The sequence below is a fragment of the Monodon monoceros genome, unplaced genomic scaffold (genome assembly GCF_005190385.1).
Source record: "Monodon monoceros isolate NGI ecotype Baffin Bay Population unplaced genomic scaffold, NGI_Narwhal_1 Super_Scaffold_7, whole genome shotgun sequence".
Classification (NCBI taxonomy): domain Eukaryota; kingdom Metazoa; phylum Chordata; class Mammalia; order Artiodactyla; family Monodontidae; genus Monodon; species Monodon monoceros.
This window is the reverse complement of record NW_021703784.1, coordinates 70,342,036-70,360,938: the sequence shown is the minus strand read 5'-3', so window position 1 is coordinate 70,360,938 and position 18,903 is coordinate 70,342,036. Positions and strand designations below refer to the sequence as shown.

At 50.9% G+C, this 18,903-nt stretch overlaps 1 protein-coding gene across 2 annotated transcripts in view; it reads left to right on the top strand.

Moving 5' to 3' along the window:
* The first annotated feature begins 333 nt into the window (after nucleotides 1-333).
* Nucleotides 334-18,903, top strand: part of PTPN5 (protein tyrosine phosphatase non-receptor type 5) — a 54,552-nt gene continuing 35,982 nt past the window's right edge. The window contains exon 1 of one of the 2 annotated variants that reach the window (XM_029208226.1): nucleotides 334-504. The gene's annotated coding sequence lies outside the window, so the exon portion shown is untranslated. The remainder of the gene's footprint in view (nucleotides 505-18,903) is intronic. The other variant, XM_029208227.1, reaches the window with a different exon arrangement.

Sequence of the window (18,903 nt, the reverse complement as noted above, 5' to 3'; positions counted from 1 at the left end):
GTGGGGGCGGCGCCTGAGGGGACTCCGAGCCGAGCTGCGGGGTGGGGGCGCCCGACATCCGGGTCGGGGAATAAGGGTCCGCGACCCGGCCCCACCTGGGCCCTGGGCGCCGCAGGAGCTCCCCGCCCCCGCGCTAGCCAGCCCCTCAGGCCCTGCGCAATTCCCGGGAAGCGGCGCAAGCCCGCCCGGGGGCGGGGCGGAGCCGGGACTAAGGGCGAGGAGCCGACCTGGCGGCTGCGCCCGAGACTCCGCAGCCGAAGCGCATTTGGTGAGGTGATCTGAAGAGGGAGCGCGCACGGAGCGCGGGACTGAGCGCCGGGCAGACGGACCGACGGACGGACGCCCCCGCACACGCAGACGCACGGAGCTCGGCGAGGTCCCCGTCACACACACACACACACACACTCGCGCAGACACACACAGGGACAGACGCACACTCGCGCGCGCACATCCTCCCGCCAGCCTACCCGCCCGCTCGTCGGCGCCCGGAGTCCGCTCTGGCCGGTAAGTGCGGCGCCTCCGTCGGCGCCTTTGTGTGGGGAGCTGGAAGGTGGAGGGCGCGGGGTCCCTCCCAGGGAGCCCCGGCAACTGAGACCTCCTCCAGACCCTCAGGCGCAGAAGCCAGCGCCCGCCCCCGCCACGCCCCCATGGGGCTCCCGACGCCCCGGGACTGGGGGAGGGGTCCCCCATGACTGGGAGGGGACCCGGCGCTGGGTAGAGGGGAGGGAGCAGCGGCCACTCCCCACGAAGCTCGTGCGCGGTTCCGGAGCGGGAGGGGAGGGATCGGGATGGTGGTCCGGGGTGCGAGCCTCTCTGCTGCCGTGGCTGGTGCGCGGCTCTTGGCTGCATTGCCTACCTCTCCAGGGTCTGAAGCTCCGGAGGAAGGTTGGAGATCGCCGCTAGCCTGCTGGCCTGTAAACCGGGGCTCCCAGCCTTCGCTGCGCTGCGCTGCGCCTCCCCCGGACCGTGTGGCATAAACCACCAGTTCCTCACCCGCCCCCAAAATAAAAGCCCAGCGCGTTCCCCTCCCCCAGCATGCCCCTTCTCCCTGGATGAGGCCCAGGCTCCTGCAAAACGTGGAGATTGCTCGGGCCAGACTTCTGAGGGGTTTACCTTACCAAGGATCGTGTACCTTAGAGGGTCAAGACCAGGTGAATCTTGGGAACTCATTCAACGCCCTCATTCTACAGACGGAGAAACTGAGACCCAGTGAGGTGGCTTGACCAAGGTCACGGGAGAGTTACTGGCAAAGCCTGCATTAGAATCTAGCATCCCTGGCTTTCATACTCATGTCCTCTCCTATACAATTCCATCCTTATCCTTGTTGAAACCTCAGATCCCAAAAATTTACCGGAGTGTGTCAGGAAAGTCTTTGTAATTCCAGCCCTGCCCCCTTTTGGAGCATCAGGTGCCATTCATTTCCTACCATACTTACTGTTTAAAAAAAAAAAAAAAAAAAAGGCTGGCCTTTAATTTGCCTCTTTCAGCCTCAAAGGAGATCTTGAGATTTAGTTTGGGAGAATGAAGCAGTCCTGGACAGGAGATCAGATTCCAGGGTGTTAGTCCTGGTTCTCCCAGGAGTCACTGAACCAGTGTCCTTAGTTGGACCAGGTAATGTCATGGTCAAGGAGTCATCCCCCTTTCCCCCCACGTTGACCTGACTGTGTGCCTTCCCCCTCACTCTACCCCCCTCCTTAAGGGCCTAGGTCTTCTAATCCAACCAGGCTCCCTTCATCATCCCTTTGTAGAGGTCTCTGAGTCTTTCCTGTCCGGCCACCTCTCCCTCCTTGATGTTTGTTGAGTGCGGCCTCTTGGTGTTGCTGACAGAGCTGCTGGGGAAGCTTGAGCTACAGCCTCACCAGGCTCGGGTGATGGCTCAGGCAAGGCTCCCTCAAAGGCAGCTGGGTATCCCCAGAGCTGAACCCGATGCCTGGTGCAGAGAGGGTGCCCCGAGAGGTATGTTGATGGAGTGCAAGCTGGATGGTGAATGGATAAAGTCAGTCATCTTTGAGAAGACTCTGTTGGATGGGGGAGTTGGCAAGGAGGACAGTGTTCAGTCTCTAGGGGCCTGAGGCTCTTGTCTCAAGAGCTTCCTTCTTGGGTGAGCAACCTGGCATGGAGCAGACACAGGGTGACCAGCTGGCATAACTCCAGGGGCCACCACTCACATTTTTGTGCCTGTAAATGGCGTTGTGCTCCAGAAGCACCATTTACATAGACTTCATAATGAGCAGTGGCCCGTGGGTTATTGCAGTGCCATGGGTCTCACCCTCAGAGTGAAGAGATCTGGCTGGACAGTTGCAGTGAATGCTTATAATCTTTCTGGGTCTCAATCTCTCCAAAAAATAAGATCATTGGATTGGTGTCAGGATATCTTTCAGGTCTGAACTGTTGGGGGGGGCTGGGGAAGGGGGGGAGCACTTACAGTTTTCCTCTTCTCTTACTCTGTGATGAAATCATTTATGTAGGGTACTTAGCACAGGGCCTGGGGCATAGAAAAAGCTCCGAATAGGTAGCTGTTAATATCATTAAGGCCCCAGCCTTATGGATATACCTTCCACTTCTTTTTTTTTTAATTTATATTTATTTATTTACGTATTATTTTGGCTGTGTTGGGTCTTCGTTGCTGTGCGGGCTTTCTCTAGTCATGGCGAGCGGGGGCTACTCTTCGTTATGGTGCACGGGCTTCTCATTGCGGTGGCTTCTCTTGTTGCAGAGCACAGGCTCTAGAGCACAGGCTCAGTAGTTGTGGCACGCGGGCTCAGTAGTTGTGGCACATGGGCTCAATAGTTGTGGCTTGCAGGCTCTAGAGCACAGGCCCAGTAGTTGTGGCTCACGGGCTTAGTTGCTCCGTGGCACGTGGGATCTTCCCGGACCAGGGCTGGAACCCGTGTTCCCTGCATTGGCAGGCGGGTTCTTAACCACTGTACCACCAGGGAAGTCCACCCTCCACTTCTTCCCTTCTTCAGATTGCCAAAGGACATGAGATTTTGAATCCTGAAAGTCCCTCTCCCTCAAAAAATCTCTCCTCCACTGATCTATTCCTGGACTTAGGGCTCAGCCAGCATAGGACATCCATGAAGTTCCCTGGGAGAAGTCACTTTTGTTTATCAGTTATTTCTCACCTAAGGATGATTGAATTTGATAGTTTATATACAGTCAAAGCTTTTCTTACACACTGTCACTTATATTTAATCCTCATAACACACCCATGATATCAATAGCATTATTATTCCCATTTTATAGATGCGGAAGTTAAGACTCAGAGTTTAACTTATCTAAGGATTTGTACTGTAAAAGTCTCAGAGCCAGAGAGCTGTGTCTCCAGCTCAGAGCTTTTGACCCCAGATTCTGAACTCTTTCTTCTATGTCACGTTGCCTGTCCTTTCCTGAAACCTGTCCGAAAAGAGAGACAGATGACCCCTTGGATAGAAGCGAGAAGGAGGGGTTTATTCTTCTGGAAGGCGAGGAATGGCTTCTTGGAGAAGCGAGGTAGCATTTGAGCTGGGTCTAAACGATTTGTACAATGGAAGGAAGGAGGAAAATATTATAAGTAGTGGAAACAGCATGAGCAGAGAGCCGGCGGTGGGGGCTTCTAGGACGTGTGTAGAAACTGGAAAGCAATTCATTCCAACTGGGCAAAAAGGTTAAAAGAGGAGCCATGAGAAGGAAGCCTGGGTAGGAAGGTGGAGGCAGTTGCTGGGAGCCTTGAGTGCCAAGCCACGTGATCATCGGCCTTTAGTTTCTGAGTGGGGGAGAGACATGATCAAACATGGCCATTAGGAAACTCACTCTGGCTGCCCCATGGAGAACAGATTGGAGGGGGAGAGCCTGCTGGCAGGGAGCCCAGGTAGGAAACAATGACAGCGGTATAGGTAAGAGTTAAGGAGGGTTTGGATAGGGGAGATGGGGGGCGAGGGGTTGTAAGAATGAAGAGAAAGAGGAGTTGAAGCAGGAGGCCACAGTGTCACCAGAACTGGCAGCGGAGTGGATGTGGGAGTGGAGGGAGGGAGGAATGAGAAGTGACGGCAAGGTTTGGAGCCTGAGTGGCTGGGCATCCATTCTCAGACAGAGCCCAGCAGGAGGGGGAAGGGGAGGCTCAGGAGTGAGGGCCATGATCTGACAGGGTACCAGAATGAGTCCTGCAAAGCTGGCTCACCGAGCACCCCAAAGTGTCCAGAGCCAGTTGCTTCCTTCCTCCTTCATTCATTCACTTATTATCCAAATACATAGAAACATCTGTTACATGTGAGGTTGTTCTAGGCTCTAGGGATACATTGCTGAAAAAGATGAACTTCCTGTCCGAGCTCTACCAAGGGAGACAGAAAAGAAAACGTAAGCAAACTATAACATTTCAAGAGGTGAGCAATGCTCTGGAGACAAATAAAGCAGGATGAGGGTTGACTGTGGGGGAAGAGATTTACCTTTAAAAAGAATTGTCTTCAAGGAAGTGGTATTTGAACAAAGACCTGAATGAAGTGAGGAAGTGACCTTGGGGAAGAGCATTCTGGGAAAAGGAGACCGCAAGTGCGAAGGCCCTGGGGGTAAGAATAGCTTGGTGTTTTCAGGGAACAGCAAGTGTGGCTGTAAAACATAGGTCAAGAGGGAGGGTGGAAAGGAAAACGGTAGGAGAGAGGGGCAGGCCCAGATCACATAGGTGCTTACAGGCCTGAGGAATAAGAGATCGTATGATGTTAATGAGTACAAGAGAACTGGAGTCCTGTTCTCCTTGTGTTCGTCATGCCTAGAAAACCAAGCCCGACACTCAGCAGTGGCTCACTAAATAGTCTAATGAATGAATGTTGGAAACCACCATTTATGTACGAAGCCTCCTATCTTGGACTAAATAAAGATGTAGCATAGTAAGGGCATAAGTAAGCTATGTATGATCAAAATGATAAAGCTCAGATGATTTGAATATCTGTGATGTCATTCAAGGATGAAAATTTGAGTCACGTCTGTATGTTCAGTATGGCTGTTGATAAGGCGAAATAGTAAAACATACCCGAAATGACTGTAAAACAATTAAAATGGTAACATTTTTTGGTCTTCCCTCATCCCCTTTCCAGTGCAAATATACAACCTTCTGGCTTCATTTCAAATTTTCCCTTGTGCAACTCTTATGCCCTCAGCCATTTCCCTTGTAGAGATTTTAAAGAAACTCATCTCTAGCACAAAGGCCCATATTTGCAGGACAAGGAATTATCATCTTCAATAACTTGACAGATTCCCAAAAATGGCAGAGAGGGCAGTGGGGAAAGAAAAACTATTTATAGAAGTATAAATTCTTTAAGCACCCAATTAATTGTTTAAATGGATCTATAAATGCGAATGGAAAAACTCCAGAAGATGGTTAATCGTTTAAAGCTTTTTCTCTGCATTCAGTTGAACACAGGGTATGTGTAAACATTTCAAAATGTATGGCACCCTTTACCAAAAATTTTAACTCACACACCAGGAAATATGTTCTTACCGGTGTGGGTCAGCGCAGCTATCTGTGTGTAAGTACCTGTGTTCAATCCGAAGTTTACTCATGATTAAGTGACCTGGGGCAAGGTCCTTACCCTCTCCCAAACTGTTTCCCCACGTCTAGGAGGTAGGGCTTGGGCTTCTAGGGCCCCTATGGCACTAAGCACTATGGTCTGTGAAATCTGTAGGCCCACACTGTTGTCTTCCTGGAGGACAGTGACCACTGTCACAGTGCGGGCCTGTGGCTCCCTGTGGCACTCAGATGATTTGGTGGATGGGAGGTAGACAGGCGGTCCTGTCACAGAGGAGATGGGATGCTTCCATCAAGCAGACAGAGCCAGATACTAGGCTGGACCTTCTGAGAGGGCAAGTTGACGGGTAGTCTAAGTCTTCTTAGAATCATAGTCTCTTTAGGTGCCCTGGTCCAAATTCCATCTGATTCTGCATGTTTTTTCACCTCTAGGAACTGGAAACTCAGGTCAGCTGAAGAAAAAAACTAAAAACCCTTTTAGTTTTTGAACAGTACCATCACCAAAAAGCTCTTCCTTACCTTAAACCATGGCATTACGGACAATAAGGTCTTCCCCCATTCTTCAATATCATCCCCATCTTTTTTGCATCTGGTGAGATGTGAGACAAGCACCTTGGCCACCAATATCTGGCAAAGCTCCAGAATTCCCCAGACTCTTAGACAGAAGAAAGCTTTTCCCACTCAGCTGCGGCACATAGAATAAAAGCCACCCTCCTTCCTGTGTCCCCCTTGAAGCAGCCTTGACGCAAGTTTCCATACCTGGGGTGCGGCGTGCTGAGTTGGGAAGGGATCTCCTCGAGCTAGATGCAGGGGATCCACAATTTGTAAGCGAGCAAGCATCTTGGTGAGAATTCCTAACTTTGAGCTAATGTAGGGGATAAACTGTTCTTGGCCAAGTCTGGTTACTGTTACTGTGATAGCAGAATACAGACCCTAAATTGCCCTTCCTTTGCATGGTGAGGTGGTTGGTTGATGTCATTAGAGAGACATACCAAGCTTTGATATGTCTTTCTTAAGAGTGGAAATGTTCCCTTTCTCCCCCAAGTCTCTGAAAGCCACTCAGGAGCGATTCAGTGGACTTCAGTGGTGGGTGGCATGTGGCCGTCTGAAGTGGACTCCAAAGAGTGTATATTTCATTATCTGCCTAAGAGTGTGACCCAGCCTTTGAAAAATAAATTACACTGTAAAAATAACACAGCCTACTATAGAACAACTGTAAGGTGAACGATGATTTTATATGTCCCATTCTGTTTCTTCTATAGATCTGTATCTTTTATAGTTGAAATGAGTCCACATCTAGTTTTGTACCCAACATTTTTCACTTAACATTTTCCCTGTAACTTCTGTACTCATACATGACCTTCTTCTATCCTCAATGGCTTCCATACTTTACTCAATCATTTCTTAATTGGTGGACATAGCAGTGAACATCTTCAAGCACACAGCTTTTCCGTTTTAAGTATATAGTTCTATAGCACTAAATACATTCACATTGTTGTGTGGCCGTCATCAGCATCTACCCACAGAGCTCTTCTCATCTTGCAGAACTGAAACTCTGTACCCATTAAACAATAACGCCTTCATTCTCCCCTCCCCCCAGCCAATGGTAACCTCTCTTCTACTTTCTGTCTATGAATTCACATGTTCTAGGTACCTCATGTAAGTGGAATCATATACCATTTGTCCTTTTGTGTCTAGCTTATTTCTTTTTTTTTTTTTTTAAGACTTTATTTATTTTTGGCTGCGTTGGGTCTTCGTTGCTTCGTGTGGGCTTTCTCTAGTTGTGAGCAGTGGCTACTCTTCGTTGCAGTGCGCGGGCTTCTCATTGCCGTGGCTTCTCATTGTGGAGCATGGGCTCTAGGAGCACAGGCTTCAGTAGCTGTGGCTCGCAGGCTCTAAGAGCGCAGGCTCAGTAGTTGTGGCACACGGGCTTAGTTGCTCCGTGGCATGTGGGATCTTCCCAGACCAGGGCTCAAACCCGTGTCTCCCGCATTGGCAGGCGGATTCTCAACCACTGCGCCACCAGGGAAGCCCTGTGTCTAGCTTATTTCACTTAGCATAATGTTTTCAAGCTTCATCCGTGTTGTAGTGTGTGTCAGAATTTCCTTCCTTTTTAAGGCTGTTGTATACGTCCTTTGTACGTATATAACACATTTGCTTATCCGTTCATCTGTTGATGGACACTTGGGTTGCTTCCACCTTTTGACTATTGTGAATGATGGAATAATGCTGTTATGAACGTTGATATACAGGTATCTGCTTGAGCCCCTGCTTCCAGTTATTTGGGGTATATACCTAGAAGTGGAATTGCTGGATCAAATGATAAATGTGTATTTAATTTTGTGAGGAACCACAGGGTAGGATTTTTGTGTACTCATCAAAAAAGACCACTAAGTGAAGTCTTAGGACTGGAGGGTCCAGGAAGAACCCATTCATTTTTTTAAGTAAATTTTGTGTAGGTTTCTGCATGGCATGAGGGAGAAGACAGACAAGGGAACAGAATACAAATGAATCCACCCTCCATTTCTGAAGAATTATTGTGATTTAGAGGCATCGTGAGTGGGAAAAGAAAGCTCTCAGGAGAGATCTTAGGGATGGAATTCATTCATGCATGCAGGTATTCACTGTTCCAGGAAATCCACACGCCATGAGGACCTTGCCCACAAGGAGCTTGTGTGTGTCCGTTGGGGGCACCAGAGAGTAACCGGGCAACAGTGGTCTGTACTGATGCTCGCTACAGTAATCTGAAATACTAACTTTTCTGAGTGCTTACTACGTTATCTCACCTAATCTTTATCACAGTTCATTGCACAAGGTTTTTATTATCCTCAGCTTATCGATAAGGAAATAGACTCAGAGAGCTTAAGTAACTTGCCAGGAGCACACAGCAAGTAAGTGGCAGAGCCAGAATTCACACCTAGGTAGTAATTGTGCTTTGGTGATGAGCTGAGGGCTGTGGGGACACAGCAGAGGCACCTGCCCAGCGTGGGGGTCGGGGAAGGCTTCCTGAAGGAAGGGGTCAGGCAAGCGTTTTAGTGTAAGTTGGCTGTGTTCTTCTTTTGCCCATGATTTCAGAGCATGGCTTTTGGTAGCAGCAGCAGCAATATCCAGCCCTGCTTCCCGTGACTCCGGTCTCCCAGGGCGCCCCGCCTCCTTGAGGCTGCATTTCAGAGGAAGGCGATCACAGTCAGCATCCCTGGTGCTTATCGTGAGGCAGGGAGGCCAGAGGTAGGATGTGTCCTTTTCCCTCTTACATTTGCCGCCTCTGACTTCCTTAGCTGGCCTCCTTCTGGGATGCCTTAGAGGGACATCCCAGGGCACCTCCTGGGCCTGGGCAGCTTCGGGCCAGTGGGCTGGAGTTGGCCAAATATAAGGCCCAGGAGTGGCAGTGGAGGTCATATGTCCACCTCTGTGTCACTTCACACCCAAGATACCTGGACCTTGTGGGCTTCCATCACCTCAAAAGCCCCGTCTTCCCAGAACCCAGATGTAGCCAGTTCTTTCTGCTCTTTGAACCCCTTGTAGCTCCCCATGGCCTACAGCAATGTTTCTCAACAGGGACCCTGCTGGCCTTTGGGTGGGGGAGTTCTTTGTTATGACAGCATCCCTGGCCACTCCCCTGAATATTTCCCAGGAGGACCCTTCAGTCATTGTGACAAGCAAGAACGCTCACACGCATTTTTAAGGTCTGTTTTACGAATGAGAAGATGTACAGACCTTCAGCGTTCCATTCAGTGAGTTTCAACGATTGTATGAAGTTGAATAACCATCACCGGGCTTGAGATGTGGAACATTTCCATCATCCCGCAAAGTTCCTTCTTTCTCCTTCCCAGTCAGTACCTGCCCTCAGAGGTAACCGTTGTTGCCGTTTCTGTCTGACTCGTGGCATGCGGTCTTTTGTGTCATAAAGTAGTTTTTGAGATTCATCTGTGTTGTTGCACCCTCACCCTCCCTGACACACACACAGATCTCTAGATGCCAACTAGAATGACGGTCCCTGCCTTAATCTAACTAAGGAAAAGTGGGCTGTGAGTTAAAGTCAGTGTGTGTTCGCCAGATGCGCGAAGCCCTCTGCCGTGTGATGTGAGGCCCCTCACCTGCCCGCTGTCCAGTCACACTGAGGTACCCGCCTTCTCCCAGCTCGCCTTGCCCTCTCACTTCTCCTGGCCTTTGCCCCTGCAGTGTTCTCTACCTGGAACATCCTCCCCACTGTCTGGTGAACTCTGCTTGTCCTTGAGATGCTCAGACATCACCTCCCTGTCCAGCTTCCCAGACTCTCCCTTTTGCCCTCCCAGGCACTCGCGTTACACAGCCTCTGTTGACAGTTAGCACAGATTTGACTCTGCTCACAAGACGGCAAGCTGGTTGAGGGCAGGGACTACGACTTAGTCATCTGGGGATCCTCGCAGGCCCAACATACCGAGCCTGATAGTAAAGACACGGATCTAAGATTACAGCAGGTCTTGTCTCAAGGTTACTTAGAGGCAGATTGGGTCTAAAATAACTGTGCAAAATATATCCCCAAAATACTGTCTGAAATTGTTCAAAGAAAGGTGATGAAAAAAGACAGTGTAATCTTTGACTACAGATGATAAATGTAGCGTTAAACTCACTGCCAGTGAGGCAGAGACCTCCAGCCCTTCCCCCAGAGGACCTGGCATCATGGGAAATGGATGGGCATTGATGAGTGCAAAGCAGTACAGCTCAGGGAGCCAAGGGGATGGGCAAAAGAGTAGCGTTAGTCATGGGAGGCCGCCTGGAGGAGGTGAGTGCCAAGGGTTTTTCAAAGAGGAGTCTGTTGAGCCAGAGAGTTACATAATCGGGAAATATATAGAGAGCCTTAAAGCATGATCCAAGGCAGCCTGGATCATGGCCTGATCTGTCCTCTTGTGACTGTGGTCCTGAGTCTCACGTAGCTGCCCTTCCCTCCCCTTTCACTCCTTTTAACTCACTTCTTCCTACCTTCTTTTCTTCTGTTTAGTCGCTCCTTCCCATCTTCCTTCCAAACTTGAATGTGCAGAAAGAGCTGGATGTACATTGCCTGGCCTTCCATCCCTCCTTCTCTGCACTGGACTCCCTGTCTTGGGGGTTATAGAAGGAGGCTCATCCCTTGCCCCCTCCCAGCCTGGGCAGCTCACAGAAGCCAAGTTTATGGACAGGAGAGGGAGGGTGCAGCCCAGGGTGGAGTGTGGTCCATTTTGAGGTGCCGAGTTACAAATCAAAATGGTGGGGGAAGAATTCAGCCAGAAGAGAGGTCAACGTGCACTAGACTCCCCGGGGAGGCTTCCTGGAGGCGGCATGAGCTGAGGCAGGCCCTGGAGGAGCAGGGGCCACATCTCGGAGGAGAAGAGCAGGGAGCCCTGTCCAGGAAGGAGGAATGGGGGAAACAAGAGCTGAGAAGCAAGAGTGGGCGTGGCTGGGAGGCGGGGCAATACACATGGCGAGGAGGATTTGGGGAATCCTACCATCGGGTTTCAGTTCTTGGCGCCCCACCTTCCTGAGGGCTCTGGGTCTGACCCTGGGGACCTGGAAACAGCCCGGGGCTCTCCAGAGGGGAGGGGATGGTTCTCCCGGAGAGTCCCTGCTCATCCTCAAGCTAGTCTCTCCTGCGTCGTTCTCATTAGCTCCAGAACACCTGGCAGAGCCTGAGGAAAAAGGAGACAGAGCTTTGTAGCTGATGGCACTGCCTGGCTCCCGTGCCGGGTTGACTTAGAGGGCACCAGGAGATGCAGCTTTAAGCCAGGTCAGCTGTGGTGACAAGGAGGATGTCAGCCCTGGGTCGCCTCATACTTTGTGCGCTTCAGTCACTTTCTTGGTCATTACCACAACCCTGCGGCCAGCAGCTCCTATTGCTTCCATGGCCCAGAGGAAGAAACCGAGGCTCAGAGAAGTTAGGACACTGGTCCAGGGCCCCGTGGGGAGAGGGTGGCAGAGCACAGCCTTTCAGCCGTGTCTCTTGGCCTCCAAATCCATGCTTTTTTGCAGAGGACCGTGGCTGCCTTAAGGTATGCAGCCTCAGAATGGCCAGTCTGTTGTGTTTCGAGGCATTCCACCAATGACGGAAGAGTCTGTTGACAGCCCACCCCAGGCCCCAGGTTTCCAGACCCTTTTCAACCTTGATTCCTGGTCCCCTCTGCTTTTTTTTTTTTTTTCCTCTTTCCCATTCCATTCAGCTTCCTGGCTCACACTCTATTCTGTCTTCTGGCAAAGGTGCCTCAGACCTAGCTAAAGTTTCCAAACAGCCTCTGCCTCCCAGGCCCTGCCTCTGACTGTTTGCCTGATTCTTTTACCAAACCCTGAAGTGCCAGGATCTTCCCAACCTGAGCACAGAAGGGTTAAATCAGAGGCTGAGTGTGAGGCCCTGATAGAGGACTAGACCCCCCAGGGAGGTATGCCAGGAGCTAGGGGTTTCCCTAGCTGCAGGTGGGAGCAGACCTAGCTCTGTACCCCAGCCCTCCCCTCTGTAAGTGCATACAAGCCCTATGAGAAGTGGATTTGTAAGCGACGAAGAGCAGAGCAGATGCCAGCCAGGATCTTCATGGACGATCCAGACCAAGGCACAGGCAGCCCTGGCATCGAGGCCCAGGGTTGGCATCAGGGACGTCTAGGGCTAAAACCAGAGACAGGTAGAGACCAGAAGCACAAGATCATTTGTGATCAGGGTGGGTGTATAACCAGCAGTGCCCCCTCCCAAGTGGAGGGGGCAGAGCTGTAAGAGTGGACAAGGCCTCAGTCCTAGAAGGCAGATGACCAAGACAGAGACTCTGCCTGCCAGAGCATCAGGCGGAAAGCCAGGGGCTGGGATGGGGCCAGTGTCTGAGCCAGACAAACAGCAGTGAGACTGAGTGTTGTGAAAACTCTTCTTAACAGTAATATTAGTTACCACTTACATGGTACGCTCTGTGCTAGGAACTCTTATTATAACAGTTTTATGTTTTCTCATCTCAATAATATTTTGAGTTAGGTACTACTACTGTGTACCTATAATATTTTGAGTTAGGTCCATTTTACAGATGAGAAAACTGAGGCACAGAGAGTTTGAGCAAAACTCCTCATCTTCTCCAAGACTGGCAGCATGACCCTTCACGTTCATAGCTTGAAATCAGCCATGGTGGGAGCATTTACACCCGGGAAATCAGCAAATGCCACAAATCATGGCTTTTTAATTTTTTATTTATTTTAAAAGATTCTTTTGTCTGAGAACCAGTTTACTAGCACACCACCAGACTCATCCCAGAGCCTCCGTGGACCTCACCTATGGGAGAGAAGTCCTGTATTAACTGAGAAGCAGGCAACGCCTGACACACTAGACGACAGCATTTTTAGGAGCTTACTGGGCCCTGTCTAAGCATTTTGCATGCATCTCATGTAAAAACTTCATGTGAGGATCAAAATTCATTTAATCTCCATAAGAACCCTCTGAAGTGTAGACACTGCTTTCCTCATTTCACAGATGAGGAACCTGAGGCACGGAGAAGTCAAGTATCTTGTCCAAGATCAGGCAGCCAGTGAGGGAGCCTTGATTCAGACTCGGGCAGCCCAATCCCAAAGCCTGCGCTTTGTGGCGTTTTTAATGAGCCATTTATAAATGCTCAAACCCTAGCTTACTTTTCATTTATTTTTTCAAGAAGAGGTCTTGAATATCTGTCTGCTGCCAGATAGGGTATTAAATACAGGAAACAGGAACGTCCACATCAGAGGCCACACACCTAGTGGTTTCAATAAAGCCTGGGCCTGGGGTTGAGGCAAACGGAGTTTGAAGCCTGCTTCTGCAGCCTACCAACTGGGTGACCTTGAGCAAGTGACTCAGTCTCTCCAAGTCCTTATCTCCACATGTGTAGGAGGGGGCTAACGGTGTTTTAGTTCATAGGGTTTTGGTGAAGGATGAGTGATGTAATACATGTACAGCACTTGGCAAGGTATCCAGCACTCAGTATAAGGAGGCTGCCGTGATTATAATCCACAGGTTTGTGTTCCGGTAGCTCCATGTGAGGTGGGGATACAGGCATCAAAGATAATCACCGAGGGACTTCCCTGGCAGGCCAGTGGTTAAGACTCTGCACTTCCATGGCAGGGGGCACGGGTTCGATCCCGGGTCGGGGAACTAAGATCCCGCATGCCACGTGGCATGGCCAAAAATAAAATGAAAAAATAAAATAAGTTTTTAAAACAATAGATGATCACCGAATAGAGTGTGAGAACAGAAGGCAGGTACCCAGTTCTTCCTAAGGGAGGGTTCTGCTGAAGGGGTCACATTTGAACAGGGTCTTGAAAGCGTCTTAAAGAGTTTTCCAAGCAGAGAAGGGAAAAGGGGGCTTTTGCCTGAAGGGAAAAGTGCATTTCAAGGTATCATAAGTAGGAGCAAGCATCTAACAGAATGGAAATACCAGAACAGCCCCCTCCTGAGAGGTGTGATCACGCCTTCACATTTGTAATTGTTTCCTCCTTGTAAATTAAACTGTATACCTGGAGTATGGGGAGTGTAGAAAGAGGGAGCAGAAGGGGGATGTTTTCAGAATCTTGCAGAGCAGATGGTTAAACCAGATGACCTTTGAACTCTGAAATCCCGCTGTTTGATTGATCATCTCTGGGCTCCTGTCCACCACACGGATAGGACTATCCTCAGTACATACTGATCCACACAGCTGAGCTGAGCCTCCATGAGTAACTGGCTGGGGTGGGAACACCTTCCCCACTTGAGGGTTGGGCAGCCTCTGCCCCAGGCTGCATGGACCAAGGGCTTGTTTCCCTGGTGCTGGGAGCGCCCTCTGCTGCTTCACTGCGACTCCACCACCTCCGCCTCATCAAACCTTGATAGCCCAAGAATTGAAACTTGACCTTAAGGAAAGGCCCTTAAAAGTCATTAAATTCAATTCCTTTGATTTTCATTTGTGGCTACTGACACTCAGATTAGAGGAAATGACTGGATCAAGGTCCTACAGTGGCCTAGGACTAGAGCCCAGGGCTGCTGGGTCCTTGGCCATGGAGCACATTTGTTCCTCCAGTAATGGAGCACAGCTGCCACCATCATGCACACTCTCCACTCCAGCCAGTCTCCCAAGGAGGGCTTCCGGGGCCGCTGCTTCAGGTGGAGAAACCTGAGGTCGGGGTCCAGGGCAGCACTTCCTGTCGTTCTGTTCCTGGGGAGGACACACAAGGTAATGGCCCCGCAGCAGTGAGCTCCTTCAGAGCCCTGGGGACTGGAGTCTCCCTCAGGCTCCTTCACTGACTCACCCACTGTGAGAGTCTAGCACAGTCACTTCACCCCCTGAGCCTCAGTTTCTTCATCTGTAAAATGGGATGATGCCCCAAAGACCTATGGTGAGGATTTTTCAAAGAACATCTATAACACAACTGCTGTAGTCTGCTGTTACGTTCGTGTTCACTCTCTTCCTATTTTCAGAGTGTTGTTAACAACGAAGGCTGAAAGCCAGAAGAGAAGAGAGCTGAGGAATATGGGCGGCGAGAAGCAGATCTGTCATTACTAGCGTTGTGGCCTTGGGCAGGTCACTGCACTTCTCTGGATCTCTATTTTCTCATCTAGAAACTACAGGTAATGATAGTATGTTCCTTCTAGGGCTGTTGTGAGAATTAAGGTCTGCCTTATGTCTCTGGGAAAAAGGGGAGGGAGGAGGAAACACGAAGAAATAACATCACAAGTGAGCACCTCGGTAAATCTCCCTGTCTGTACTCCGTTCCCACATGCCCTTGTCAGACTGAATTTCTTTCCATTCCTTGAGTGTACCCTGCTTCCTCTCAACTCCAGGCCCATTCATGGGCCCTCCTTCTGCCTGGCGCACCCCAGCTGCTCCTCTCTCACTCCACAGCTTCTGACCGCCACTCCTCCTTCATGTCTCATCAGAGATCCCTTCCTGGGAATCTTCCCTGACTCCTCTGCCTCACTGGGGGCCTCACCAGCATCCCCACAGCACCCTGCATTTCTCCCATCAAATGGGCCACCTGTGTTCCATTGCCTTTTGCTTACCTGCACTGCCCCACTGTGCCGTGAGAGCGTGTACTTCATTGTATCCCCAGGGCCTCACCCCGTGGGCTGCACATAGTAGGTGTTTGGTAAACACTAGCTGAACACATGAATGTTCCAGTCCCTGAATCGGACTCACAAGAAAGATGGAAAACTCTGTTGCCGAAGCACCCCCACCCCTTTGCAAGCTGGGCCTCTCCAGCACCCTTCCATCTTCCCTTCCCTGGGGTGCCTGCCAGGCCCACGCCCCAGTCTCCCACCGACAGAGCAAGTTGGAGAAGTCATCATTCATCTGGGCACATCCCAAGCGGGGAACACTCAGACCCTGTGTTTGGGATCCAGAACACTCTGAGTTTGCAGTCTGCTCAGACGTGGGGACAGATGGCTGGACAGTGGACAGCTGGGCAGGGAGGGTAGGCAGCTTGGCAGGATGGAAATAGCAGTGAACTAAGCATTGGGAGTCCTGGGCTCGGAGCCTGTTTGTTCCACTAGTTTGCGGCATGCATCAGTCTGAGCTCTGTGGTTGCCAGCAACAGAAACTGACTAACTTAGGCAGGAAGGCTGCGTGTTAGAGGCTTTGGGGTGTGACACAGAATGACCTCTGGTCTTGGACCCTCCCTGTAGCAAGGGACAAGCAGAGCACCTGGGGAAGAGAGAGGTAACTCCCAAAAGGGAATCTGGATTTTTAACTACCTGAAAACAATTGTTCACACCTTGTGTGACCTGAGGCAAGTCACTTAACCTCTCTTGCCTCAGTTTCCCTATTTGGATGTTCTAAAGCCGGCCTCTCTCCTCCATTCACATCTCCCATGTGCTTTGTGCTGAGAAGGCTTCCTGCCCTGGCCCCAGATGGTGCCTTGCCCCATCCAGACACCGTAGGGATGACGATGAGTGAGCGCGGTGAGCAAGCGTGTGTGTGTGTGTGTGTGTGTGTGTGTGTGTGCTTCCCTGCCGCCGCCCCAGGGAGGAGGGGCGAGGCCTCTCCACCTGCCTGCTTTGGGACACGTGACGCATTTGCATGAGGTGGTCAGCTGGTTTTCCATGAAGCCAGAATGTCCTCTGCCCCTCTACACTGAACGTGCTGATGAAAATCTGGATGGCATTATGGGTCTCTTTCCGGCCATGGTCTGGCCATCTTCTCGAGGTTGGGAAGCTCCTGGCTAGATTCTGCCCTCCCAGAACCCCAAAACCATTAACCCTGAGACCCTGCCACTGCCCTCCATTTGACCTTTAACGTGTACATCAACAGGCTCGGGCCCTGAACACCTGGGATGCAGGGGGTGGCTGAGGGGGTGGGGATGCTCCTAAGTCACTGGCTGCCTGGTGGGGGAGACAGGTGCACAGACAGCTAACTAAGCAGCAGAACAAAGTCAGAGGCAGAGAGGAGTGTGAGCCAGGGGTGCGGGGGCGTGGCCCAGGGATGGGAGAGCGTGATTCTTCCCGGGAGATCAGGGGGTGCTTCATGGAAGAGGTAACGCTGCAAATGAGTAAGATTTGGCAGGAGGAGGAAAGGAAACATCAGGCTGAGGTAACAGCACAAACAAAGGCCTAGAAGTGGGTGTGTACAGGTTTGAATTCAGAGAATAGGGATGTCTGGTGGGATCGGAGCTTCAGGAGGGTGGCAGAGGCTCTGAGTTGACAGTTCGGGGTGTCTAGAGGGCCCCGGGAGCCCCAGGAGCATGAAGCCCAAGGTAGAGGGCATGTCTGCCTGGGGTTGGGTCAGGAGGTTCCTGGGGGCTCAGCCTCCCACCCAGGAATCTGGCTTCAGCATCCCAGTTCCTCCTCACCCCTCACCCACCTGGGAAGAGGGTGCAAGCTCCTCTGCCCCCCTCCCCAAACCTGTCAGCTATTTCTCTGCATACGACCTGGGCAAAGCTGGCATCCACTCCGGGATGCCTCCTGACAGCACCCACCCATCCACCATTCCACCACCCAGGCAGAGGTGAGGTGCTCCCAGCCCATCCCCGACAGGCCTCTGTTAGCACTCTTCTCCCAGGCCACAGCGTTAGCTGTCCTGTCTCCCCCACCAGCCATGAGCTCCAGGAAGGTAGGTGGGCTGGTCCAGGCCAGGTCTCCAGTACCCAGCCAGGTACACATTCCCTTCGCACACGAATGGACAAATGACGGTGACGACGTTCAAGCTTCAAGGAGGATCTTACCACCTGACTTTATAGATGAGGCCTCAGGGGCCCAGGGTGAGAGAGGACTGCCCAAAGTGGTAAGCATGTTGGGAGCAGAGTTTAAAAGAGAAGTTTGGTTCATAGCAGTACTACTCACAGTAGCCAAAAGGTGGGAACAACCCAGGTGTCCATCAGTTGATGAATGGATGAAATATAGTTCATCCATGGAGTAGAATATTTTCCAGCCGTTAAAAAGAATTAAGTACTGATACGTGCTACAACTGGGATGAACCTAGAAAATGTTATGCTAAGTGAACGGAGCCAGACCCAAAAGGCTCCTTTTGCATGATTCCGTTTATATGAAATATGCAGAATAGGCAAATCTATGAGAGACAGGAAACAGATTAGTGGTTGCCAGAGGCTGAGGGAGGGGAGAATGGGAGTGACTTCTTAATGGGTACAGGGTTTCCTTTCGGGGTGATGAAACTCTTCTGGAACCAGGTAATGGTGGTGGTTACACGGCGTTGTGAATGTATTGTATGTTTTAAAATGGTTAAAATGGTGAATTTTAGGTTATGTGAATTTCACCCCAGTTTCAAAAAAGGAGTAGATTGGGACCAGATCAGATGCCACCAGCTGGGCCTAATGTTTATTCCTCAAACACATGCCACTGATCGCCCTTCCTATGACAGACCTCCTCAGCCCAGGGATGGGGGAGCCTGTGGCACATCTTGGTTCAGAGGAAGCCCCATGGTCACCTGGAAGAGGACAGGATTCCTGCTCAGGTGCCTCTGCTGGTGCCCGGCCTCCATCACTTCCCCATCCCACTGACCAACCTGCTTCCAGTTAATGCCAAATATTCCGTACATCTCAGGCCTCCGAGATGCTCAGCTCTTGCTCTTGCTGTTTGCACTATGAAGGAATTCTTTCCTTTGTGACCCTCTCATCCATCTAGAAACATCCTTTAAGAACCAGGTCCTATCTTCCCTTGCAGAAGACATCCACCCTCCGCCCCCTCACCACGAGCCAAGCTGAGCTCCCCAAGGTATCACGTGCATGCAGCCTATTAAAGCAGGTGTGGGAACGATCATGTTTGCCTGTGTGTCTCCCTTGGAAGACTGGGAGCTTCGAGGGGGAAGGGCCTGGCTTGTTCACCACTGTGTTCCTAGGATAGCCCTGGTGCCTTACTCACAGGAGGTGCTCAGTAAACGCTTGTTGAATGGGGCAATGGCTTTGGAAAAGTTCTCCTCCCTCCCAGATATTCTCCATCGGTGAGGGAAGGACAGGCAGGGTGATCTCCA